Source organism: Petaurus breviceps, unplaced genomic scaffold (assembly GCF_028583685.1).
Source record: "Petaurus breviceps papuanus isolate PSGF00001 unplaced genomic scaffold, PetGlider_PUasm1.0 90825, whole genome shotgun sequence".
Classification (NCBI taxonomy): domain Eukaryota; kingdom Metazoa; phylum Chordata; class Mammalia; order Diprotodontia; family Petauridae; genus Petaurus; species Petaurus breviceps.
The window spans coordinates 6,944,880-6,972,723 of NW_027187353.1; the positions used below are offsets into that span (position 1 = coordinate 6,944,880).

The following is a 27,844-nucleotide window of genomic DNA, read 5'->3' on the forward strand; positions in this document are numbered from 1 at the left end:
AATGAGGAGCAGTAACTCTCAGGAAAGAATAACACAAAAGACTTTGGCATTCATAAAAATATTTTAAGCAAAGCCAAAAAAGAAAAAATTTCCATAATTCAGACAATTAGCCTATCAGTCAAAGTTCTTTCCAATTATCATTTCATTCAATGATACTCATTTTCTTAAGAACACCAATGGCATCCTCCACAGTTATTTGAAGACAGGTTTTCTGATGTCAACTGCAAAGTTCTTTCCATTGGGTTTCAGAGGGCTTGAGGACATACTGTTAAAGAGAAGGAAAAGTGAGGACAGAGATGGAGAAGGAAGAAGAAAAATGAATAATTGATGTAGACAATAGAAACCTGTAGGTCTAGTTCAGTACTTTTTTATGATGCTAGTATCAAAACCAGGATGATACTATGGAATAGAATTAATGCATTCATTCTCAGATGAAGTCATTTGCTTCCAGATATAAAAATGGAAAAAATAAATAAAGAGAAGCAGTGGATTATAGTCAAAACAAGTCTTAAATTTGGAGCCAGAGGACCAACATTTGAATCTCACCTCTGCCCTTTACTACATATATAATCTTAGTTGGATTATTTCACTTGGGCCTTAACTTCCTCGTCTGTAAAATGAAATGGTCTCTACTTTTCTTTGCATCTCTAGATCCTAGGAAGAAAGAGGTTTCTTGACCTTGACTGGTACCTGGTCAAGGTACTGTACAAAATTATCATGGCATTGCTTAGTTAGCCATTCATGACTTTATTTCTTTGTTCCTGGTAGCATAAAAGATCATTTTCAAATCCTTTCTATGACAGCAGTGTAACAATTTAATGAATGTGGAGACCATCTCATCTCAGTTAACTATTTGTTTTTCCTTCTCTCCAAGAAGAGGTATTGGAAGAGGTGTTGCTGATGGTCCCAAAGAAAGATGTAGTAGACAACAACAAGATTCTTTAAGATAATTGACAAAGATTGCAGAAAGAGATTGAAAAAAGTTTTATAATTAAAAAGCATAGAATTGGCCTTCAGTTAATTTTAAGAATATAAAGCCTTTCTCTCCTCAATAATTGAGTAAAACAACCAATTAATTAAAAACCAAGTAATTGACCCAATATTTTTCCCTTTTGAACTAATACCTAACATTTGCATATATTATATATTGTATATATATTATATAATATGTATAATTGTTTATATACTAGTACAATTAATTATAAAATAATTTATAGAAATTGTCTCAACTTTCCTCCCCTTTGCTATCAGGTGATAGGTACACAATGACAAATAACTAGTTTGATTAATTTTTTTTTCCACTGAATTGAGCATCTAAGAAATACTAGTCATAAGAGTTCTTCGACTCTATGTTACATAATCACTAAATGGCCAAAGATAGGTTAACATTAACTAAAATTATTACTGGTATAAATGATCAGATCCACAGCCTCCAAGAGAGAGGCCCTCTATTTAGCCCCTGGAAAGAGACTGCTTACTCTTCAGTCTTCATACTAATCAAGGTTGCATCCTTAACAATGTTAAAATAATTTAAAAAATAGAAAAACCAAACCCTTCTGAAAAATGACTTTTATAAAGAAACTGTCCTGTCACCTTTCAATGATATTTTAGAGCAGATGATTAATGGCTAAAACTAACAGAATGGAACTCCAACAGAACCTGATGTTGGATGAGAATTTTGCTCAGGATTTGTATATCACCCTGACAGGTATGCCACAACAAGGTATGGAAAGATCTACACCAGCTGCCTTCATGATACCACTTTTGAATTTGGGGAGGGGGAGGAATGTAGGGAGAGGGTATCTGATAATCAGCTTTGGAAAGCAAATTATAGCCTGTGAGTGCCAGAGGCTCCAGCCCACTGATTGAGCTACTAAATCAGACTAATTGAAACAACAAATATGCCCAAGTAAAGCTTCCGTGATAAAATGTAGCCCTCAGAACACACTACATTTACTTCTGATTTGACTAGATATATCGACTAGAAGATATTTTTACTCTCACTTCAGATTTGTATTGATTCAAAGAAATATAGAATGAATTTTTAAATAATCCAAATATGCCTTTGTGCCTAACTCAAATACAATATAGAAATATCAAGTGAAACAAATACTTACGGAAAATCTTAAGTAAATCACAAATCTTGTCTAAGTCAGTAATGATTCAGAACCTTTGCCACCTGACTCCTATTTGCAGACCTATAGGTAATAATTTAAGAGATTCCCTCCAATTCTTAAAGAACCAAATGCTAGTGTCAACTAACACCTTCATCAATTAAGAGCTGAGAGGGACGATAGAAGCCATCTAATCCAACCCCATAATTTTAGAGGTGAGAAAATGGAGGTCTAGAGAAATCAAGTGACTCAGTTAAGGTTATGACTGAGGCAAGATTGAGAATAGGATCCTCTGACCAATCCCAAAGATAGTGTTCAACTTCCCCATTGGTAATCTCAGTAGGACAGCTGAAGAATACAATATTTCAAATAGACCAACAGCCTCTCTTACACTAAAAAGTTATGCTTGGAGAGAGGCTGGGGAAAGGTGGAGGCAATTATCTAGAGTCTTTGTCTATGCTAGTTTGATAGGTATATAACAGGGATAGTCCCTATTGGACATATATATTGGCACCTTGGGTGGGACTTGGGTTTTTAACCCCTTACTAAAGGATATATATATGACACAGTGGCTCCTGGTTAGCCCCTTGATGTCTGTGATGGGGATGGGGATGGGAAGGAGGTCAAAGGGTTGTGTCTAAGATGATTGGGAACCAAAGCAGGAAGAGCCACCCCCTCATTAGGTAAAGAGACTACACCCCTTTTCTGAGTATGCCAATTTGAGACTCTTCAGAGTTTCCCATGGACTTCCAGTAACAGGGAATATTTCTCTCCTGTCTCTCTAGTAATAATGAATGTATGCATTAAAACACATTTATTAAACACTTATTAAGGTCAAACACTGTGCTAAATGAAGAGGACAATGATAGGAAAGCAGGATATGTCCAGTTCTCAAGGAGTTCGCATTCTAATAGGGGGAAACAATACATATAATCCATTAATATTCATTAAGCATCTACTATGTGTCTACGGCAATCATATATAATAGAAATAAGAGGTTTCAGCTATGAATCATATGGGAAGGTCCCATGGTCCTTAATCTGGAGAGAGAAAATAGATGGTGACACATTTTTTTTAAAGTCATTTATGTCCACTGATGAAACATACCTGTTCCTGATATTGAACCATTTGATAGTTTTGAAGACACTGGCAGTCAAAGCTTCCTTTCCTGGATCATTAGGAATTGTAATTCCCAAGAGGATGGTTACTGCAGCACTTGCAAAGTCAGTTTCCAGGGTATATATCTACCCTTCTGGGTGATGGCTGCAGGGGCCACACTGCAAGCAAGGGTGGAGGTATATGAGGGAAATACTGCTTTTTCTAGGCTCTTGGCCTCAGGGCAGAGCAGTCTCCACTAGGATCTGAGGAAAGGTGATGGTGGAAGTAGTTAGATATTGCCTGACATAAGCTGTCTTCCTGTATCTCCCTCAGATCACTTACTTGCCTAGGTGAGTCTGAGCCCCCCCCTACCTTCCTCTGGCTTTGTATTTTTTCACTTGAGCATAGGTCTGCAACCAGCACCTAGTGATCCTGAGAGATGGATATTTCCAACTTTGGCAGCTAGCTTGCAAGTTCAGAAGTTCCTGGGTCCATGAGTCAATACTGGATGACCAGTGGGAGATGCCTTTTGTGACTCCTTTGCTTCTCAGCGGAGGAGATAACATCCAACAATGTCATTCTGGAATTGGAGGACTAAAGAAAGAGCCACACCTGACTGGCCAATACAACTGAATTTGTCAGCTGCCCAGAGGACAGATCCAAGATGAATGCGAAATATCTGTCTAGCTGCCCCACAAAGTCATCTTTACTTCCCAACAAAGTTTAATAGGTCATGGGTTTTTTCTATTTTTTTTAATATTTGTTAATGTATGCTATCTGTCTCTTTTGTCTTAAGGATTTTTGGGTGTGGTCAAAGAAATGGACTATTAATCTTATATATGATATCCATACTGTATATTAGGTATCTTTTCTAAAATAAGAATTAACTATTTTTAGGGGAGACCCTAGGTATGAAGCATGCATACCTAAGTTTGGTTTAAGAGATTTCCCCAGGAAATCTGGGGTATGTGTCTGTGTGTGTGAGGGAAGCCAGAGAGACAGAGAAAAGTCTAACTCCACTCTTGGAGGCCGTCCCTTGGATTAATTCAGAATCTATAGGAACCTAGAAGAGAAACTCCTTTTCTGGTAGACCCTGCCCCTACCCAGGTAATGAACCATGACTAGTACCTATTTGATGGGGTTGTTATGAGTATCAAACAGGAAAAAGTACAGATAGCACTTTGTAGAACTTAAAATGATGCATAATTTTTCACTGTTATTATTAAGTTATCTACTTTAAGATTAAAGATATGTCTCTTAGTTCCACTGTTTGGAGACTTGATTTTTTAAAATCTGTGTTCACTTTGTATTTTTTTCATGTTTGTGTGTTTTTTGTTATTTTAAGACTTCTTCTGTCTTTCTCTTTACAAACGAAATGGTATCATTTAACTCAAATGAGATAAAATATGTAAAAAGTGGTCTACATAAAGCTAACTATTAGTATTGTTAAATTTATGTTCAAGGGGAACAGGCAAGTTCCTCGGGACTTAGGAACTGGTTAGACAAGAAGGACAATGCCAGTTACCAATGGAGAAATTGATTGGTCCAAGATAGAAAATAGTCTCCCTCTCCCTGAGAATTACCAGGAAAGCATGTCTGGGTCTTAGGTTCAGGAAGGAATGGCCAGAGAGCCTGAGAGCACTCAAAATCCCAGTAGGGAAGAAAAGGGCTAATGCAAAGCTCTCAAAGTTTAAGCATGCTGCATTTTTTTCCTTTCTTTCATTTAAATCCATAGCACAAATTTGGAACTCGTGATAAGGCAGAACACTTAATGAAGTCAGTTAGGTCAAAGTACAGCTGAGAGTCCTTCATTACACTATCCTTATATGGAAGCCCTTCCTTCCTCATGATCATTTTATTTGCCCTTCTTTAGAACTTTGCCAATGTGTCACATTTGTATATAAGCTTTTCAGCTCCAAGATACTGGACCCTTCGAATGGATTTGCCATTAGGTTTTTTTAAATAAGGTAATAAAATAACATCAACAAGGAATATCAAATCCTCTGATTCTAAATCATTTAGGTATCCAGTCGCCACATGGAGATTTCCTAATGATATTGGCCTATACTATTGAGCTCAAACATCTTTATTTATGAAGGCTAGGAATAGGAAAAACTAGAAAACCAATTTTGTTATTGGCCCACCCTGAGGAAACCTTCCCATCTTAGACAGCAAGGTGGTTGGTTCTGAACTTATTTCAAAACACTTGGGGCTCTTAAAAAGTGAATTGGAATGGTAAAGATTTCCATGGGAAAGCTCATAAAGGAATCAAAGTTTTCCACAAATAATCCAGAAACAATCTAAAAAAGGCACCAGATAAAACAATGATCAAGAAATCCAAAGAGAAAAATCAGTAGGGTCCTTTATACAGCCCATACTTGCACACAAAAGAAGTAACCAGAAGTCATGAGCACTGGGAGAAGGGTTCTGCCAGAGAAGTCAGTCAGAGCTCAGGTGTTTTAGCCAATAGACTACAGCAATACCTTGACTGGGGGCATTCTCGGTCACTAGAAGACTGAAGAACATGGAACTGAACACTGAAGCCTGTCAGGAGCCCAGGGAATCAATGTCTACTATGAAGAAGGTCTCACTTTGGACAGTGAGAAGCCTGGCTCTGTCACAAGGAAGGAACTGAGGCTAAAGAGAGGAGAGAGCAGATGAAGAAATATTAAGGGTCAGAAAATATGCAAGAGATAAATCCATAAGAAGAGAGTGACTCCATATCTACAAATAAAGCCTCAGAGAAGGAAGTGACTTGACCACAAGGACAATAAGAGTACCTAGAAGGCAGCTAGGTGGCGCCACAGTGCACAGAGTGCTGAACTTGGAGTGAGAAAGACCTGTGTTCAAATCCAACAATCCAACTCCGACATGTACTCCCTTACTTAATCCCTGTCTGCCTCCATTTTCTCAACTGCAAAATGCGAATAATAACAGCACCTCCCTCCCAGGGTTGTTGTGAAGGTCAAGTGAGATATGTATAAAGTGATTTGAAAATCTTAAAAGGGCCATACACACATCTATGCATACATCTTCATATCTATACATGTATGTACACATACATACTAGCTCCTATTACATGGAAGAAATGAAGAAGAGACAAAACACAGAATCATAAATAAAATAAGAACTCTGAAACGAATAATTGTAAAGAAAATAATATTTTAGAACAAAGGATGAAAAACTTTATTCGATGTGTAGAGCCCATATCAGATTGCAAGCCATCTTGGGGAGGGAGGGGAATAAAATTGAAAACTTATGGAAATGAATGTTGAAAACTAAAAATGAAGAATTTAATAAAAAAAGAAAAATTTTATTCAGGCAATAGATTCCTTGATAACTAGAAAGGGCCAAATAGAATCCAATGAACTCATGAGGCAACAAGAAATATTAGAATAATATCAAAAGGTTCAAAAAATAGAAGAAAATGGAAAATTTTTACTAGCAAAAATGATTCAACTAAAAAACCCATCAAGGAAAAGCAGCTGAGGAATTATTAGTCTTTGTGAAAATCATGACCAAATAATAAGCCTGGATATTGTATGTCAAAAAGTCATTGATGAAAACTGCCCAGGGACTGAAATCAAAAGCAAAAATGAAAAGAATCTACTGGTCACTTCCTGAAAGAAACCCCAAAATTAAGGTTTCAGGAATATCATAGACAAAATCCATACCTTCTAGATCAAAGAAAAAGTGCTTCAAGCAGTTAGAAAGAAAAAAAAAAATTCAATTATCAAGGAACCACAGTCAGGATCACACAAGACCTGGCAGAAAGGAAAGAAAATTTTGTAATGCTATATTCCAAAAGGCAAAAGATAAAGGTTTACAATTAAGAATAACTTACCCTGCAAGACTGACTATAATCCTACAGGGGGGAAAATAGAACTTTAATAAAATGCTTTCCAGTATTCCTGATTAAAAGAACATGAAATGCAAACACAAGAGTCATGAGAAACATAGAATGGCAAGCAAAGGGACAAAGTAAGACATTTTTAGAATTAATATGCTGAATTTATTATATATTTTTTCTTAAAAGAGGCAAACTATACAATAGAGATTCATAGTTCAATCCTCTTTTTCAGTGAAAATATTTTTTTTTCAAGTTCAGAAAAACAAAAAATTAAAAAGTTAAAGGGATAAAAAAGTTAATTGGAACAGAAAGACCTTAACATTGTATCTGAATTATTATGAGAGGAACCCTAATAATAGCTGCATATAAGAACTAAGCAATAAGTATTGCATACCCCTGAAGGCTGACAAAGTCACTGTCAATTTGCAGAAATGTGTCCAGGAAGACTTACATGGTCCAATGGCACCAATGTGGTGAGTTATAGGAGATAAGTTATAAGTGTTGAAGGAAATGGAAATGTTTGGCTGGAACAAGAGGGATTAAATTCATTCTACTTGCCACTGAGGATAGAACTATGAGCAGTGATTGGGTGGACATTGCAAACAGTCAAATTTAGCATTGACATATAGAAAAACTAAGCAACAATTAGATCTGAGGTGGAATGGGCTGTGTCAGGATAGGCAATTAACCTTCATTGGAGGTTTTGGGGTTTTTTTTTTTGTCCATTGGAGCGTTTTATTTGTATGTATGTTTTACATCCTTAGAAAAAGAATCCCAGGATTTTTCCACCTGTGTGTTTTCGTCTTGCTTCCTCGTGGTCCATGATACCAGCTGAGGTTGTAAGCACAATAAACCCAAACTGACGGGATGGTAGCAGATTATTCTGCCACTTTTCCAGATCTTTCAATTGAACATCAAATCTGGGGCTGATTACACCACACTTGTTTAATTGGCCGGTGAGATTCATAACAATTTTTCCTGCTCTGTGATCATCAATGAATTCACCAATGTAACCACGCTTCATCATCACAGTTAAGAACCGGACAATTACTTAAGAGCACAGTCTAATGAGAACCTGGCGTTTTCCTCTCTTTTCTGCATGGTTGATGCTTTTGAGAGCATCTGCCAGGACATTCATGCGCACCATGGTGGCAGCGCTGCAAGATGGCCGAAAGAGCCATTGGAGGTTTTTAAGCAAAGACTAAATGACTACTTATTGGATATCTGGTACTTTCCAGGTATGAATGGGAGTAGCTGAACAGTGAGCTCCCTTCCAACTCTGAAATTCTGTGATTCTGAATAAGTTTCACTGCAAATACAGAAAGATTCAAGGAATTCCTGTGGGAAGCTTATCATTATCTCCAAGTGGTTGCCTAGGGCAATACTTTGAAATGTCAGAATCTTGTTAAGTTTGGTTTCTTTTTCCTAGAAGGCAGTAAGACTAAGAGTTACGGTACCTGGTCCCTTTCCCCAAAAGAGAAAGTAGAAGGGGCTGGAAGTTTGGATTTCTCCAGAAGACCTTCTTAAAGAATGCAATTGATTATAGCTACTGTTTGCATTAGAGCATTAGTAATAATTTGCTAATTGCAGATCAATTGACCCTGAGCAACTAACAACAACAAACAAACCAACAAGAAAACACAATATATATTTTTTTAATGTTTCATGCAGAAACCTCTAACTCTTTGAAGAGTCATAACAATTTGTGACCATTGGCAGTTCGAGTTAGCAGCAAAGGTCACAAGGAATTGAGGATGTCAGTTTCAGCAATTATAGAGAATGGATGGATAGATGGATGGATGAATTAACATTTAAGTAAAGAGTAAGTTCTAGTGACTGATTATAAATGAACTATGTTAGTGTTTCTTCCAAAAATAGCAGCTACATGTATACAAAATAGAGATTGGTTTCTCTGTTAGAAAAGGAAGTAAGAGGACTGAAAATATGCTTCTTTATCCTCTGGTTAATTGGGGAGAAAAAGCTCTCCCTTATAGAATGAAAGAAATGTTTCAAAAGGAAAATAAAGAAAACAACTGAATCAAGCAGACAAGAATCTATGTACTTTTCAGGAAGTTGGAGGGTGGAAGAATGTGACCTAATGAAGGAATTAATGAAGCCCTGACCTTACCTAGGTATACAAGTGTTCTTTCACTGATGCTGGCAATTGAAATGAAAGGTTTTAGAATAGAGATAAGTGGACGATCTAGTTAGGAAGATGGTCTCAAAGAAGAGGATTTGGATTTCTGAACTAGAGCTTAAGACACAGGAATGGTATACTTTTAAATGGGAGTGGAGTATGCCTAATAAGGGCCAGGAAGAACATATTTTTCTGGAAATTTGCAGAAGTGTCCAAGACAGCTTTAGAATTAAAATAAGGGGTGTGGAAGAAGGAAATAAAACTGCCAACGTGTGACAATTAAACTAGATTCACCGGATGGTTTCAAGCATATAATAGAAAGAAGACTATTAGTGAAGATCCCTAGTAAATCTCAAGAGAAAATATCCAGGAAGGGGACCTTTAATGGTTCTCATTGTCTCAGATGTCTATAGAATAGAGAGAAATTAAATGAACTAGAATTCAAAATAAGGAAGTAAATAGAACTTTATAGATATAACAGAGGCTTGATGGATTATGGCCCATGACTAGAATGCAATGTAAGGGTATACTTTATTCAAAAGAAATAGATGCTGAGTACCATTATGTGTTAGGAAAATACATTCCTAGGTGGAAATCCATAAACCAGTGGTTGGAGTAATTGGTTAAAGATCAGTGGAGGAAGAAACAAAAGTGAGAATGGGGTGACTGGTGGGAATCCAATCCTGACAAGTATAACATTCAAAATTTAACAGAAAGGTTAAACTGAGATAATTCTCCAAGCAAGATAATATTTATTAATTAGAGGATATGGTATCTATCAATGAAAGGGTCAATGGATTTCCTCCTTTTATGCAAAAGATCCTGAGCTAAAGGACACTTCTCCTTTTATAGGTTTTGGAGAGTACAAAACAAAGAACAGAACAGGGTAAATGACATCCTGGGGTTGAATAAAATATGACTGGTTACAAAGCTGAGGTGCACAGAACAACATGATTGGTTAAAAGTTTGGCAACAGAGGCTAGCAATGGCCCTCCTCCTTCTCTCACGAGACTAAGAAATGTTTATTGAGTGTAGCATTAAAACCTAGAGATGATAGACCAGACCTTTTGGCCAGCAAACCATATATTCCCTTCCTTTCCCCTTGAAGTATTGCTCAGTGGTGTAAAGATACTAGACCTGACTCTCTTGTGTTCACACACATTCCCTCAAGGTCAGCTAATTCTTTGAGGCAAGACTAGATCCAGCAGGAGAACTGGATTTCAAAATTTAATCCATTACAGAAATTTAACCCATACAATTAAATCTCTGAACTAAGTTCAGAGAAACAGAACCATGACTTAAGCAATTAAAGAACAAAAATCAATTAATTCTAACTAGGAGCACCAAGAAGATGATACAGAGTCAATTCAATTTTCTCACCACTCAGAAAGAAGTATTGGATGATGAATTCCAGAAGCAGGTGTATCACAAGACAAAGTAGCAATTGGGGACTTCAGTAGTTATATCTACTGGGGGATCTCCCCCTCCCAAAAATAGAGCAACTGATAAATATTTGTCTTACTTTGAAGATGATTTTGTTCTGCCAAAGATGGAAGAAATGATGACGAAACCTGCTAGTCTGGATTTGACCAGCTAAGGAAGAGGAAATGTTTGCTGAAGTCAAAAGGAGGCAGTGACCACACAGTTTCTCAAAATCACAAATTCTTAGAGTTGAATGTCACTGATGCCCTCCACAATATGCCTCATGAGTTGTCATTTAGCCTCTTTTTGAAGACCATCACTGAATGGGAACCCACTACCTTTGAAAGCTACTTTTAAATGACTCTGATGGCAAGGAGCTAACATCAAACTTGAATCTACCTTCCTGTAACATTGACTCAGAGTTCAAGACTACAGTTTAAGTGCAGTAAGAATGGCCAGTGTCTTTAAAGAAGTGTAGGGATATTACAGCAGACTTCAGGTGGAGGTGGGGATGACATCTTTGGGCTTTGCAGGAATGGTCTGTATGATATTAATAGGTTGAGATGCTAGCCTAGTAGCCACAGTCTGCAAATTCTAGCCTTGCTTCCAAGATACTATGACTCACTTCTATCAAACCTAGCAGAATGATGGAAGAAAGAGGTGGAAATGTCCATTTCTTACTCTGTGCTACTGCCAGAATCCCAAGGCTTCTTTCTGGAATATCGGGAAAATAGAGAAGTCATCTTAGAGTTTATAATACATAAAATGGGCAATGCTGGGCATAGTCTAAGGAGACTGCTAAGCTTTGGGAGAGCAAATACCAGAGTTCAGAAAGATAGATAGAATCCCTTTCCCCTTTTTAAAATCCTCTAAGAGGGAGAATGAACTCTGAGGAATGACATTTTAACAATGCAAACACAAATTATCCCTATAAGAAGAAAAAGGCAGAACTGTCTAAAGTGACCTATGTGTTTGCACAGAGGACTTATCGACCAACTCAGATTATCAAAAGATGTCTACAGCAGTCGGAACAAAGGCCAGGTAACTAAGGATGAATGCAGGAAATAGTATGGTTGTATACAAATCTTGGGAACATTAGGAAATTAGAATAAACTAAGGATGATGATGAATGCTGATGACAACAAAACCTATACCAAATACAGATGAAATACACTTCCAAGGTGCTGAAAAAATGTATAGAAATAGCTGCTGAGCCCCAGTTGGTGTTCATAGAGGCAGTTGGTGGTAAAGTGGATAGAACCCTTGGCCTGGAGTCAGGAATTTAGATTTAGCTTCAGACATTTACTAGCTGTGTGACCCTGGGAAAGCCATTTAATCTGTTTGTTTCAGCTTCTTCAACTGTAAAATTGGGATAATGACAGCAACTACCTTGTAAGGTTGTTGTGAGGATTAAAGATATTTGTAAAGGTGCTTAACACAGAGCCTAGCACACAGTAGGAACTATATAAATGATTATTCCCTTCCTTTTCCCCTCCTTTCCCCAATCTTTTAAAAATTGTGATGGCAGGTAAGGTGCTACAGGATTGGATATAGGCAAATATTGTCCTAACTTTAAAAAAAAGTAGAGAAGGTAGATGAGTTGAACTACTTATAAGCTTGACTTCTGTATCATATTCTTTTGGACAGTTCTCCAAAATCTCACTTGCACTGACAGGCTGAGTTCCCAGAGAGTGGTTGAGACTCCTTCCCTCAGGATTTTAGGAGACTCTGTAGGGTTGTCTTCTGATGCTATATATGTTCATGAGCCCCCACTGCTGTACTTTTTTCTCATTATTACCAATTGATATAAATTAGTCAAGCACAATCTATTAGCTTTTAGAAAGGAATATTTACTAATGTGATGTGGTGAGAAAAGTTAATATAAGACATCGCCTCAAAATCTGTGATAAGTCCAAATACTCTGCTCTAGATGGAGGGAGAAATGATAAAAGCACTCTCCCCTTCTTTCTCAATCAATTCCTTCTCAGGAGTTAGATTAGGAAAGCTACCACCACTGACTGAACAGATACTCAAATTCTTCTGAGTTCTAAACTAGCTTGTTCCTATTCCATGAAGTGGCGGCAGTGCAGGTCGCTTCCAAGCTTGGGGGGAGAAGGGAAATTATCCTTTGTTTCCCAGATCAAAATAGGAGGGTGTAGCAGCAAGCACCCCAAGCGTCCTCAGGGTTTGCTGCCAACACAGGTTCTTGGATCTGCTTTGATAAAGGAAAGCAACTCAAAATGGGTTAACAAGCTTACTTTAATCAGTCAAACATATATCGTTTACCTCGTTCAGGGGAAAAAGTTCAGCACCCTGAACTTCAAAGTATACAGACAGAATTATCAAGACAAAAACAGATCAAATAGGCAGCTTTCCAAACTGTCCAACCATTACATCCATACCAAACAACATCTGGGTTTTTCAAAGCTGGGGGGTTCTAGACAACGGCTTCCCAGAATTCACATCAAATCACAGAACACTTCTCAAAGTGGGCCCCAAAACAAAGCCTCACATCAGGGCTTATATAGCCTTCTCCTGGCTCAGAGAATGTAACAACCTTATTGACCCACTAGCCAATCAAAAAGTATCTACTGAAAAATAAGCCTCCCACCCCAGGTTCCAGGTGCACTTTAGCCTAGGGGCAGGGAAGATCTTACAAATTTACATTCCCATTACAGAGGGTCACATTTGAGCATCTCTTCTGCCTCAGTATTTACATCTCATGAGTCTCCTCTGATCCTCTGATTGGAATGGCTGACCAGAGGGAAGGACCAGAGGCTTTAAGGGCCTCCATTTAAGGAAGGGGCCCAGTGCAATCTTCTCTCCATTTCCTACCAGTAACAATGCTTTTGGATTTCTACATCATATCCTCACACAAAGTATCCTCTCCTCTTCTGTTTCTGCTCCCCCCCAACACACACACACACACACACACACACACACACACACACACTTCAGCTTAATTTTGTCTATTGGTTTTACCCAATAGTTTGTAAGCCCCTTGAAGGCAGAAACTATCTTTTTTTTTATTTATATTTGTATGCCAAGCACTTAGCATGGTGCCTGACACATAAACAGTGCTTAATAAATGTCGATTGACTGGCTATCAAATGTAGAAAGTTATCAAGTCTTCTTCTTGCACATTTTAGCCCCACAGCTGACCTCTTCCTAGCTCTCTGACCATACCTGATGGTCCTATATCCATCACTTGGAGTCAAAGGCAAGGGAGGGGGAGATTACACCATTTGTTCTTGGCACCCCATGTCAGAACCGAGAATGCATCTTCTCATTTAAAATAATGCTAAAAATGTTCAGTCAATAAACATTTATGAAGCTCCAACTATGTAGTGACACTGTGCTAAGTGCTAAATAGTGGTTAGGAACCATCTGAATACCTTGCTTCCTTCAAGGCTTAGTTCCTGAGTCATTTCCTACATCAGAAGTTCCCAAACTTATTTGGCATAATGCCCTCTTCAAAATAAAATGACTCAGCACCTCCTAGAAATCTACTTTCTTTAACCCTTTAGCATTTTTTAAAAATTCTGCATCATTTCAAAAATATAGAAATTATTTTAAAGGACATCTTAAATATAATAATTTATTATAAATTTGTGGGGGGTTTTCTGCATTGAAATTTTAGTGATACAATATTGTATCATGTAATTGTTTAGTATTGTATTGTAAACAAATCATTACATGCACATATGCTTGTCAATGCATGCTGGACTTCCTGACAATGTACAACATGCTAGCCCGCCAGCACATGCTTGTTAAGACCTGTTGGCTGACTTGACCACAACTGATAGATTATAACTTGAATTTTGTATGTTGATTTGGAAAATAATGTAACCACTATGATTTTAATTTTGTTACACAACAGATGAAGCATGTAAAAAAATAAAATAAATTAGCTTGTTATTTTATGGAAGATCTATAGGGCTTGACAAAGGTGATATGTTAGTGAATACCTTCAATCTATCCATTGACTGATTCAATGGAAATGTCCTCACTTGATAAAGGAATCAGGCCTGGGGTATCTCATTACTTAATTTATGTAGGGGTGGGGTTGTTGACTGAATGACTTAATTAACCACCACCCTAACATTTAAATTTCTGATAAAATTCTAAAATGATTGTTGAAGCACCCCAGAAAAAGCAAATCAACGAATTCAACTTCACCATTCTAGGCTTAATTGTTTTTAAGCTTGTTATGGTAGGATTCTGGTCATCAGGACTGGCTCAACCATCTACAAGTCATCTGAATTTGGAGGAGCACTGTTTAAGGGATGACTGAACATAACTAAGTCAGATAACAGAAATGAGGGGAAGAAAAAACCCCACTCTCTTCTCTTTAAGTTTCTAAAGTATATTAAGTTTTTAGGGTATGCCAGCTATATGACTTATAGATATTGCCCATCAATTATATAGTCAGTCTGAGCCAGGCTGAATCTGGAAGGAGCTTTAGGGAGACTAGCCAATAGAAGAGCTGTTCCTTTAATTTAAAAAAGAACAACTATATTTGGATAGAATCATTTCAGCTCAAGAACAAAGGAAAAAACCAGTATTTCAATCTTGAAAAGAAGAATTGACTAGTCCATAGAGGGACTTGGAGGGGTCTTGGAGAGGTCTTGGAGGCAGGAAGACTTGAGTTCCATACCTGCCTCTGACCCATTATGACTGTGTGACCATAGGAAGGGAGGTAAGAGAATACCTGCTAGGTGCTAGCCACGGTGCTAAATCCTTTTTACAAATATTATCTCATTCAATCCTCCAATAACCCTGTGAGGTAGATGCTATTATCCTCTCTCTTTTACAGCTGAGGAAACTGAGGTGAGCATAGGTAAAGTGACTTTCTCAGGATCATAGCTCATAAAAGTATGAGACTGGTTTGAACTGAAGCTTTTCCAAATTCCAGTCCCAGTGCTCTACCCACTGTACTACCAGCTGCCCCTAGGGCCCAACTGCTTAACTTCTCCAGTCTCTAGGCAATCCTCTAAGATATAAATTACAAATAAAAAGAAAAAAAATTGTTAACTTGCATTAGCAGTTTCCATATGAGGAAGTTCCTTTTATGACTAAAACCACAGATCCAGCCCCTTTCCTCCACCTCTTTAAAAAGTCATAAGGAAAAAGAATAGAACAAATAGAGCTCCCAAATAGCTTAATCTATCCACCATCAATTTCATTCTCTTCTTTTTATCAGGAAAAAGGAAAGTGACTGGCAATCCAGCTTTTAATCTCCTGATGCTACATTTTCTAGCTAAAGGCAGGAGACATATAAGTAAGAAAGAAATAGAACTGGCCATGTGGATGGTTCTTTCTGTTTCAAATTGTTCCTTTGTGTTCTATGGAGCTAACAGCTACCTGAATAGGACCTTGCCTTGATAAAAAAAAAAAAAAGAAAAATTAAACCAAGAATCAAACCCTTGAATTTTCCTGCCCTATAGATCCCTGAGTAGCCATTTAGCTCCTTTGCCCACAGCAATCAACATGGCCCTTAATATTCCATGAATCTAGAAATGCTTGACTCTTACAAGCCTACATTGTTTTTGCTTTCAGGAATTATTTTTGTACTGTGCCACTAGGAGAGTGTGTTTTAAGTATTTGGTCTTCCTAATGATTGAAGAGAAGGTTGAAGTGTGAAATGAGCAGATGGTGTTGATTCATTCCTCTTTCTTTTGCATGGGCCAGGAGGACGTTGAGGGGGATGGGAATTATCTTCTTCTGTCTCTGAAATCTAAAATGGAGCTTTCTGCTGCATAGAAACCATTCCAATTAAACTATTTCATCTATAACTTGGTGAATTCACCATTTAAATGGGCAGCACCTGACTTGCTCTATTTGGGTTTGGAAGTTACCACCATCACCACCAGAATTTTTTTTAAATTAATTTTTATTAATTTTTTTGTCTTTATATCTCTTCCATATCTGAATCTATCCCACTCCACCCATCAATCACATTCTCTGTAACATAAAATTTAAAAAGAATGAAGGGGTATAGGACAACAACAAGAATTTCAGCAAGATTAACAATACATCAATGGAATCTGACTGCATATGTAATGTTGCATACCCATAGTCCTCCACTGCTCCAATGAATCAAGGAGGGAGGTGCCATCAGCACTTTCTAATAAGAACAAGATTATATATTCAAAAATCATCTGCTCCGGCTCCTCCTTTTGCAAATAAGGTAACTGAACCCCAGAGAGGTTTTGTCTTGCCCAAGGTCATATAGGTAGTGGTAGCAAAGCTGCATTTTGAACCCAGGTTCTCTGAATTGCTTTTTCCAATATCAAAAGAATGTGTTTCCCCAAATGGAATAGAAAACTAGGACTTAGCAGTAATGACCTCCATTTATGGATCTATCAGTGATTGAAGATGTAATCCTCAACAGGTGACATCCTTTCTGTACCTCATTTGCTCTCTCTGAAAATATCCATAAGGACTGGATTTATGATTTCATTCATACAGCAGATTCCCTCTCCCAGCACAGACTGGCATTTTCTCTGCAACTTATAGTGAGACACAGTTGCCCAGAACATCAAAAGTTTACATGACCACCATTGTTTTGGAGGTGACACATAAGCCCAGGTCTTTCTGGCTCTCCCCGTGTTGTTCTTGTAAAATAGGGATCCCAACTCCATGCATTTTCACTGGGTAGGCCCCAGGCCTGGAAGGCACTCCTGCCTCATCTCCATCCCCTTCCTTCTTCCACTTCTTAGCTGAGATCCCACCTTCTACAAGAAGCTTTTCCTGCTTCCCCTTACTGCTGGTGTTTCCCCCTAGAGATTAGCTCCATTTGATCCTGTCTATAGCTTGTTTGTACATAGTTGTTTCCATGTTGTCACCCCCATTAGACTGTGAACTCCTCAAAAACAGGGCCTATTATCTCCTTGTATCCCCAGAGTTTTGCACAATGCTTGACACATTCTTAATAAATGCTTGTTGGCTTAAGAGTACTGTACTTTTATAAAACTTACACCCACAAAGGAAATTTAAAATTTCATGTTCAAGAGGCTACATAAGAACAAAATGTTATAGGTGATTACTGGCCTTACATTTTTTTTAAAATTTTTTTTATTTTTAAGCAATCAGGGTTAAGTAACTTGCTCAAGGTTACACGGCCAGTTATTTCTGGGTGTGGTGCTGAGTGTCTGAGCCCGGGATTCGATCTCCAGGTCGTCCCAACACTGGAGCCGGTACTCTTACTCGCTGAGCCACCTGGCCATCCCTATGGCCTTACATTTTCAATTGAAAAGACAATAGTGTTGGACAGGGGAGAGAGTCCTGAGCACTGATTCATACTATGTGTGATCTTGGACCAGTCATTTAATCTCTGTGGGACTCAATTTTCTTATCTGTAAAACCAGCAAGTTGGCCTTTAAAGGTCCCTTCATGCTCTCAAACTATTACCCCATAAGTGGTTCTTCTTCAGGTCATATTTTAAGGGACCAGTTTGTAGGTCAATGATTAAGTAGCAACAAATAAAATTGTACAACAGCATTGGGTGTTCAACTCATTCCCGAACAATTTTTTTCAGGGTTTAGGTTTAACCAAGTACAAAATGTAGTCTCACTAGTAGGTTTCAATCTCTAAAACATGCATGTGTTCCACAGGACAGTTAATAGTGTTTTTCATTAATTTTAGCTTAAACAGTGCCCTCTGAAAGAGCCCTTTGATTCCTAAGAGGACTTATGAATTCTTTCGACAGTTTCTTTTCCTCTGAATCAGAAAATATTTTTATAAAAAAGAACAGGGACCCTCAGAAAGGTGGATTTGGGTCTATACTTTTAAAATAATGTTTTATACCACTTACAAAACCCATCAGAATACTCTCTCCTGAGGTTTGTAAAGCTTTTTTTTTTCTCCTTTAAACTATTCCCTCAAAATAAGCAAAATATTTCTGAGGCATGCATACCATTTCCTTACCTTTCAAAGGAATAAGAATTAGAAGCCACTTTAAAACCTCTGAAAGGGACAGTTTCAAAGCCTTATTCTCTTTTGCTAACAGTGCCTTGAATGAAGGGTCAATAGAATGCTCTCTGTCATACAAATCAATTCTTGCAATAGCCTAAGCATTTTAAACAACCCTAAACCCAGACAAAGTTGATACACCACTGACTATTTCTATGAATTAGTTGAATAAGGGTCTACTGAGGCCCAAAGCTCTTCATTTTCTACATGAAGGCCCATTATAAGAGCCACAATTCATAGAACATTCTTTAGTATGAGAAAAATCAGTTTCTGGGACTGGAGTTTAGAAGCAGTGTGGAGCCCAGGCAGGGCAACAGATTCCAGGAAAGAGAATAGATAATTTAAAAGATCTGTATTCAAGTTTTGATTTTCCCATTTAGTAGAAGTAAAAGTTCATTTCTCTGCTCCACAATTTCCTTTTTATCTATAAAATAAGAGATGTGAACTACATGATTTCCTCAATGATTAGATTTCTAGATCTGACATTCTATAAAATAAAGGGATGTTTTTGAATTGTTACAATCACAACCAAACTGATTTTTTAGCTGATATTCTTTAAATTGGGCCTATGCTGTTTGATTTGAGAAGCACTAGAACTCCACATTGCAAAACCCCCATGAAAAATGGTATCTTTCACCTAGATGTCACATTACATGAAATCCTACAATTGGATATTTACTCCTTCGAAGCTTATCATGACCTTTCCAGGTATCCTCTTTTAAAAGGCCAATAATGCTGGGAGAGTGGAATCGTACAATCCTGGGCTGGACGAGACCTTAGGATCATCTCATCCAACCCCACCATCTTACAAATGAGGAGGCCAAATACCAAAGAAGTCAAGACATGTCTTGGAAAGGGCCATACATAGAGATCATTTAGATCAAAGGTTCTCAAACTTTTTGGTGCCTGAACCCTATTAAATGCTTCAAAATTATTGAGGACCTTCCACAAAGAGCTTTTGTTTATGTGGATTATATCTATTGACATTTACTATATTAGAATTGAAAACACTTTTATTATTATTATTATTGCCTTTTGGAGGGCAATTGGGGTTAAGTAACTTACCCAAGGTTACATGGCTAGTTTTTTTTTTTGTGTGTGTTAAGTGTCTGAGGCTGGAACTGAACTCAGGTCCTCCCGACTCCAGGGCCGGCACTTTACTCACTGCACTACCTAGCCGCCCCAACACTTTTATTATCATAAAAATAGTTTTGACATTGCTAGCCCTATTAAAGGGTCTTAGGGACTCCTGGGGTCCCCAAAGCACACTGTGAGAACCCTGCTCTAATTTCCTTATAAGGAAACTGAGATTTATAAAGGTTAAGAGGCATGGTAAATAAATGGTAGATCCAAGTCTAGAACCCAACTCTCCTAACACATTTAGTAGAAGCATGGTATATTGGGTTTGAGTCATGGACCATCCACTTAACAGTGACCTTGGGTAAAACATTTTAATTCTCTAGGCCTTAGTTTCTTCAGCTGTAAAATAGGACTGTTGAACTAGATGATCTCTCTAAGTTTTCAATCATTATGACAATCACACCTTAGTGTAAATTGATTTCCCCTCTACAATTCACTTTCTTTCTGTGATGAAAGGAGCCAGAGGTTAGATGGAGCCTCTGAGTAGGGATTGGGGATTACCAAAAAGAGAGTTGGAGAAATAAATATCATAAATTGCACAATTTTGCCTGGTAAGAATGCACATTGCCAGTTGAAGAGGGAAACTTCTAAACCATAGACCTGACAGTCTTGAATCTTATATATAGTTTCTGTTTCAGTCACTTAAATCATTGTATTATTATTGTAGTTGTCTTAATGATTTATTTCAATTTCTCAGGAACTCAGTTTTTTTTGTTTGTTTTGTTTTGGGGTTTTTTTTTTTTGGCTGTGTAATAGGAGTTGCTACAGAGATTTTAAACTTGAAAAGATAGCTGCTGTAACTTTTGTAACAGACCATCCCTTCTCACATGAGGGACTGGGTACAATTTTGAGGGTGACTCTCATGTAATCTCTCAGCTTGTACTCAAACTCAGAGGAACCCTGGAAACTTTAGTATGTGGCTCATTTTTTTTTCTCCCCACAAAAAAGTTCCCACAATAAAGTTGATTAAAATATGTTAGTCTAAGAAATGATGGGCGAGATGCTTTCAGAAAAACCTGGAAAGACTTAAGATGAACTGAGTGATCAGAACTAGGAGAACAGTGTACATAGTAATGGCAATATTATACGATGATCAACTGTGGGCGACAGCTATTCTCAGCAATATAAAGATATAAGACAATTCCGAAGGACTTATGAAAAATACTCTCCAACTCCAGAGACATAACTGATGGAGTCTGAATGCCGATCAATGCTTTTCACTCTGTCTGTGTGTGTATGTGTTTTTGGGGCTGTGTTTTCTTTTACAACATGATTAATATGTTTTGCATGATTACCCATATATAACCTATTTCAAATTGCCTTCTCAATGAGGGGGAAGAGTAGGGAGGAAAGAATTTGGAACTCAAACTTTAAAAAAATGAATGTAAAAATTATTTTTACATTTAAGTGGAAAGAAAAATTTTAAAGTATGTTAATTGTGCAGTTTCCCAGTCTTAGAATATCATTTAAAATTTATTTTGTGTAATTTTTATATGTATTTATATGTGCATATGCTGTCTTCCCCAAATAGAATGTAAGTTCCTTGAGTTCAGGAACTCTTTCATTTTTGCTTGTATGTCCCCAGCAGATATGTAGTAGGTACATAATAGATGCTTTTGGTTGATTGATTAAGACAGAAGAAGAAAAGAGGAAGAAAAGGAAGAAGAGGAAGAAAACTGCTCACATACATCCACTGACAGAAACCACAGAAAAAAGCAGGTAAAACATGAAAAGACAATAATTTTAGTGGAGACAACCATTTTTCGCAGCAGATAGTTTGCCAGTTGAAGTAAAACATACAAGAGGGATGATAATTAAACCCTTGGCTTTAGGTATCTATACACAAAGACATAAGTGTAGAAACAAACATGGTGAATCATCCATTTTCAGGTTAGACCATGTGGCCCCTGAGGTCCCTTGAAACTCTAAGCTTCTTTGATCTCAGAAAAATCGAAATTGCAGGTGAGCTAAAGGACAACCAAAAGATATGTAGTAGATGCAAATGGACTGTAACATATTACTCGTGATTACTTGTGTGCAAGATGGGGCCCACAAGATTTCATCCAGGAAACGTGTTATGAGGAAAGAAGTGGGTTGGCTATGCAGTTAGAGTGAATGATAACAGATGAATGGTCTGAGGATAGTTTCCAGGAAATGTGTCTGTTAAATAATGAGATGAGACAATGTGCCATAATGGATAGGAAAATGACCTTGGAGTCAGGAAGACCTAGGTTCAAGGTCTGCCTCCTGATACATATAGGCTATATGTACCTCATGTGTACCCTCTTTAAGATTCCAAGTGACAGAACAGGTGATCTTCCCTGGTGTAATCAGGGATTGATAAAAATGAAATTAAAATAACCAGAGGGAGGCCTCCAGTGCATTGGGTAGGTGCTACAACTACAAAGGACAAGAAGATCTGAATGAGTTAAGATCTATACCAGCGAGGGGAGACCCCACGCTAATAAGGTGCGGGCATGTGACTAAGTATTTACTCCTAGTAGTACTATTTCTACAGTCTGATCTGCATGCTATCCTTCTGACAGAAAGACACTTCATTCCCATTTTATAGGTGAAAGAAACAGAGTCAAATTCCATAGCAAGTCTATAATGTGATTAATTTCTCACTGGAAAGTTCCCTGGGAGTCATGAGACCCGGGTTCTAGTTTTGCTTCTGCCACTCACCAGCTTTGTGACCTGAGGCAAGTTGCTAAATTTAGGGTCTGTTTTCTCATCTCTAATGAGGGGGTTGGACCCATCTAACATTCTATGACTCTTATTCTTAGAGCATTTCATTTTTTCCACATTTCCTGTGATTACCCCACACCTCCTGCCATCAGCTGACAAAATCTTTTCAGTCTATTTTCACGCCTGCTATTCTCTTTCAGGCCTGCCCCCATCTTCACCTCCATTAAACAGATATTGCCCTATTTGTATTCTATTTTTCTCCTCCAGAAATCCCACTGTCCACCTTTGATTCTGCTTTATTGCCTGTAAACATCCTAGAAGCTAGTGTGTCACAGTAAATAAAATGTTCTCTCATTTTTGTCATTAGGTATTACATTTAAACTGAATAAAAAATGTTGGCTAATGGGCATTCTGACCCACTTTGAGATGGTTTATTTTAAAGTGACCTGCCCAGATACTTTTTTTTCCTAATGAGTCAGCATTCTCATTGTACTCTGAATGCCCCCAGATAGCAACGAAGCAGAAAGACTGTCAAGCCTTGGCCCATAAATGATTCTAAATGCACCTATTATTTTGCTGTTTTTCTGCCCGACTCTTCCTGCGCTCGGTGTGCCATTTGAGGCTATCATAAACTTCAGGCTATCTTGCAGAAGATTGACCCAAGCCCCTGAACATTATGCTGGGCCTGGATGTCTCTGGCAAGTGATTAGGAGAGGAAATACAAACTGTCTTTAAAGTAATATTCTTTTCATGACCACAACAGGCGAGAAACATTGCAGCATTTTCTTCATACTAATTAGGCAGATTTTTATAATCCAGAAGGATTTCTCAGGCTCTGTATCTGTGAAGATACACACAGGAGGAAAAGATCCATCTGGCACACTTAGGTTCCAAAAATCAAATGTACAAATACAGTGTCAGGAAGGCATGGAGAGACACTGTTTCTGATGAAAAGGACGAGGAGGCTTTGTGGGGAGAGGGTGAGAGAAGCTCATTGTGAGTCCTCAGTGGAATATGGCACCCCAAGAAGCTGATTTGATTGTGGACTCCATTAATAGAATAGAACTTTTGCAGAGAATATGAAGATTTAGCAGGGAGGGGAATAGAGTAGGGATTCAAAAAGATTTTGACAGGCCAAAACATTGGGCTGAATTCAAAAGAAGAAACTGAAAATGGATAAGAGTAAAGTCTTACATTTGGGTTAAAAAAAATCAATGTCACAAGTATAAGATAGGGAAGTATTATTAAGGGATAGTTCATGTGAGAAAGCTCTGGGCTTTTCTTTTTTTCTACTGGATTTCAAGCTCAATATGACTCATGATTGTGATATGGTAGCCCAAAAATGTAATGCAATGTTTAGCTTAATTACTGTAGCATAAAGTCCTGGGCCTTAAGTCAGGAAGACTTGAGTTCAAATCAAGCCTCACATAAGCTGAGTGACTCTGAGTAAGTCATTTACCACTCTCTGCCTCAGTTTCCTCAACTGTAAAATGGGGATATCAATAGTGCCCACCTCCCAGGATTCTTATGAAACTCAAATGTGATGTTTGTAAAGTGCTTAACATACTGCCTGACAAATAGGAGGTACTCTATAAATACTAGTTATTGTTCTAATAAATAATAAAGAGTCTGCAATCTAACAGAGGAGGCAACATGTAAACAACTATAAGAAAACCATATATAGAAAGAATTGGAAATAAGTGGAGGACAATCAAGATTACGAATGACCTGTATTTCATGTCACCTGAGGATTAGTTGAAGAAATCAGAGATATTTGATGGTTATCCTTGAAAAAAGAAGACAGAGGTCTCTGATAGCTGAGTTCAAATATTTAAAGGGATGTCACATAAAAGAAGGACTAGACTTAGGATCATAGATTTAGTGGTAGAAAATGCCTTAGAAGCCATTAAGTCCAACCAACTCATTTTGCAGATGAAATCCATGGAGGGTTAAGTCTCTTGTCCATAGTTACAGAGATAGAAAGTATCAGAAGTAGGATTTAAACTCACATCTTTAGAGGCAGTGTTATTTATACTGACTTTACTTCTCCCTAAATTAGGACCTCTAAGTGGAAGCTAGACTTTGGTTTTAAGCCCATTAATCTAATCAAAAATTGGAATTGGCTGCCTTGAAAGATTAAATTCACCCTATCACAGAGGGGGAGCTCAGACCTTAGAAGCCAGTTGAGTTCATCTTCCACTTTTACAGATGGAAAAAGTGAGCCCAAGAGTAGTTAAATGATTTGCTTAAGGTTACATTGGTAGTAAGGAGCAGAATCAAGATCTGAATCTTTTGGACTCCTTAATTTCTACCTACTGTATATAGTCCTGTCCACAGGACCAAGTAGAAGAAATCTAATCCCTGGTCCATGTAGTTCAGGGATTCTTAACCTTTTTTTGTGTCATGGTTACCTTTATTTACTAGGCAACAGAGAATAATAGTTTAAATCATAAAATAGAACACATGGAGTTACAAAAAGAAAAAAGCAATGATATTGAGTTATCAAAGTTTACAAAATGTTCATAGACTTAAGGTTAAGAAACCTGGGGGTAGTGGGTTTCCTCTTGTTGGAGGTCCCTAAGCGAAGTCTGGATGATCGCTCATCAGAAATATTGGGGGATTGGGAGTGATTTCTGATCAGATATAGCTTGTACTAGACAACCTTCAGGATTTTTTCCAACAATGAAATTCCAGGTCTTCAAATATCCTGTGATTAGATGAGAGAAATGTCATTCCCACTATCTCCTGCCCTGGTCAAACCACCTTTACAGTATTGTGTTCTGTCCTAGAAATCACATTTCAGGAAGGATATTGACAAGAACAACCAGGGGACCAAGATGGGAAGGAAAAGTTAAATGAATTTCAGTTGAAACAAGACATGTTTGGGTTGGAAAAGAGAATGCTCAGAAGGAAATGGTTCCCATCTCCAAATGTTTAAAGCATGATACCATGAAAGGGGGATTTAAGCTTATGTTTGGCTCTTAGAGGTAAAACCAGGACCAACCAATGGTAGATTTCACCATGAACTGAAAACAAACAAAAACAGCCCCAGATCCTTCCTTGCAGTGAGAGCTGTATAAAACTGAACTAAGCTACTTCAGAAGGTAGTGAATTCTTCATCCTCCCATTTCTCCACAGGCAGAGGCAAGATATCATAGAGGGAATGATGGTTTGAATATGGCTTGGACAGGATGGTCTCTTGAGTCCCATCCAACTCTGATGTACTAGGATTTTTCTACCTTTTGCAAATTTCAGAACAAATATTCCACTCAAGTTTGTGGGGTGCCTTGATGCTTCTAGTTGCCATGTGAGGGTTTTAGCATTTCAGTATAGATTAACAGTGACTATTTTAGCTTTAGGGTTTAAGGATCACTTACCCTGCTCATCACCTCTCTCATATTGATTCAGTCACTCAAACCAACACGCTTTTTGAGTGCCTGCTGCATTCATGGCCCTGTGCTAGGCACCTCTAGGCTTTCTCCAAGAAGTAGCTAACTTCTCCCTCCCCTGCATTCAATAACCTAACAGCAATGATGGTTGTTGGCAGTTATAGTGCTACTTTTCCATCCCCTAAAAAGAAATTAAGTCCAGGCAGAGGCAGATGAAAATAGGAATTTAAAAAAATCCTTCCTGAACAGAAACTACCCTGCTTGGGAGCTATCCACTATTGTTAGTCTCCTAGCAACCGAGCACCCTTCATTTCATATTTCATAGGTATAGCTACTGCCCAAACCATCTGGGCAGAGCCTGGGAATCTATGGGGAGGGGGTGTGGAATAAAACCTTTCCTTCTCCCATTTCCTCTCACCTCCACTTCAGCCCAAACCAGGTTATATGGCAAAGGTGCTTCTGGGGTGATGGAGTGAATAATTGAGCCCTTTGGAAATTTTGCTTAGAGGTTTAAATTTAAACTTATACTATTTCTTTCTTTGGAGTAGGGATATTTTAGAACCTGATCTTCAGACTCTTTCAAAAAACACACTGAGAAATCTTTTCTTATTCCTCTAGTAATTAAAAAATGTATAGGTCACACTGAAAAGGATGAATCAACTCTCAGAAGTAAAATATGGGTCTGACTTAGCCAAGTACTGCCTCTGTGGTTGAGAGTTTCAGTTGAACAAAGGAATCTGTCTATTTGTCTTTCTGTGACCCTGTTTTTGTCTCTTTGTCTCTGTTTCTCCCCCTGCTTCTCTCTGTCCCTTTCTCTGTCTACCTCCTTCCTCTCTCCATTTCTTCCCTACCATTCTTTCTCCTCTCTACTTCCCACTCTTTCCTCTTCTCCCAGCCATACATTGTTAATTGACATTGTAGCAAATTGAATTGTAGAATTCATTAACAGTATAATTCTCATAACACGATTCTCCTTTCATGCTAAAAGATGCAATAAAGGCGAGAGAAAGCTGCCTTCATTGTTCCTAGTAAGGAGAGAAACTGAATTCTCTCAAGTAAACATAGATCTTCAAAAATCTTTCTTTCCCAAGTATATGATAATCTCATCCCTGATTCGTGGGTCAGAAGATCAGCCTGATGGATAGAACATTTTTTTTCTTCCTTTTTACTGTTTCAATGGGAATTATTTGAACCTGGATTAGAAACCCTCAGGAGATAGTTATTGATCCCCTGTGGTTTATAGCATCTTTATAATTTTAATGGTGTTCATCATAGCTGCCACCATGGTTGTTCCAAATAAGACGCTAACAGCGGGAAATTGCAGGGTCTAAGAATACAGCAGGGCTAGTTGCCTTTTGTCATTATTATCATCCCATTATCTGGTTTTTCCAGCCAATCTGGGTTAATACATGGCGATAGAGGTAAGAGTAACTGTAGAAGCAGATCTTCCCTTAATTATCATCAGCTCTGTTGGCTGGAAGCTACTGTGGGTAAGTTCTGGTAGAATCTAATGAGGGGGAAGTTAGGCATGGTGGAGGCATGTTACTGGAGAAGGGTCAGAAAACTCCCCCTCCCCACCTTCAGGTAGATTACAGTCTGTAAAAAAGTCAAAATTCAATTCAGTTCAGTTCAACATGCACTTACCATGGGCCAGGCTTTATGTTAGACACTGGGGATACACAAGGATAAAAATGAAAAAGTCTCCACCCTTCAGTATCTTACTTATGGGGGTTGGGGAGGGGTGGGGAGAAAAGAAAAAGGAAAGAGCATGTATGAAGATATTAAGTACAGAAATGTTTACAAAATAAATGCAGAGTAAATTTTGGGGGGAGAACAATTGGGGAAAACAAAGGCTCCTCTTTGAATTTAGGAGTTCTAAGAGGCAGAGTGGGACTGTGCAAAATGAAGATTGGTTATGTATCTAGTGAAGGCTGCAGTCAAAAGACTCCCAAATGGTGACCCTGGAGACCCAAGTGCTAGTCCTAGCTCTGCCCTGAACTACCTTTGTGACTTTGGTCAACTTAATTTCTTC

The 27,844-nt window shown here is 38.0% G+C and overlaps 1 pseudogene; it reads right to left on the reverse strand.

The window, feature by feature from the left end:
- Positions 1 to 7,771: 7,771 nt before the first annotated feature.
- Positions 7,772 to 8,225, reverse strand: LOC138148692 (small ribosomal subunit protein uS8-like; annotated as a pseudogene).
- Between the last annotated feature and the right edge of the window lie 19,619 nt (positions 8,226 to 27,844).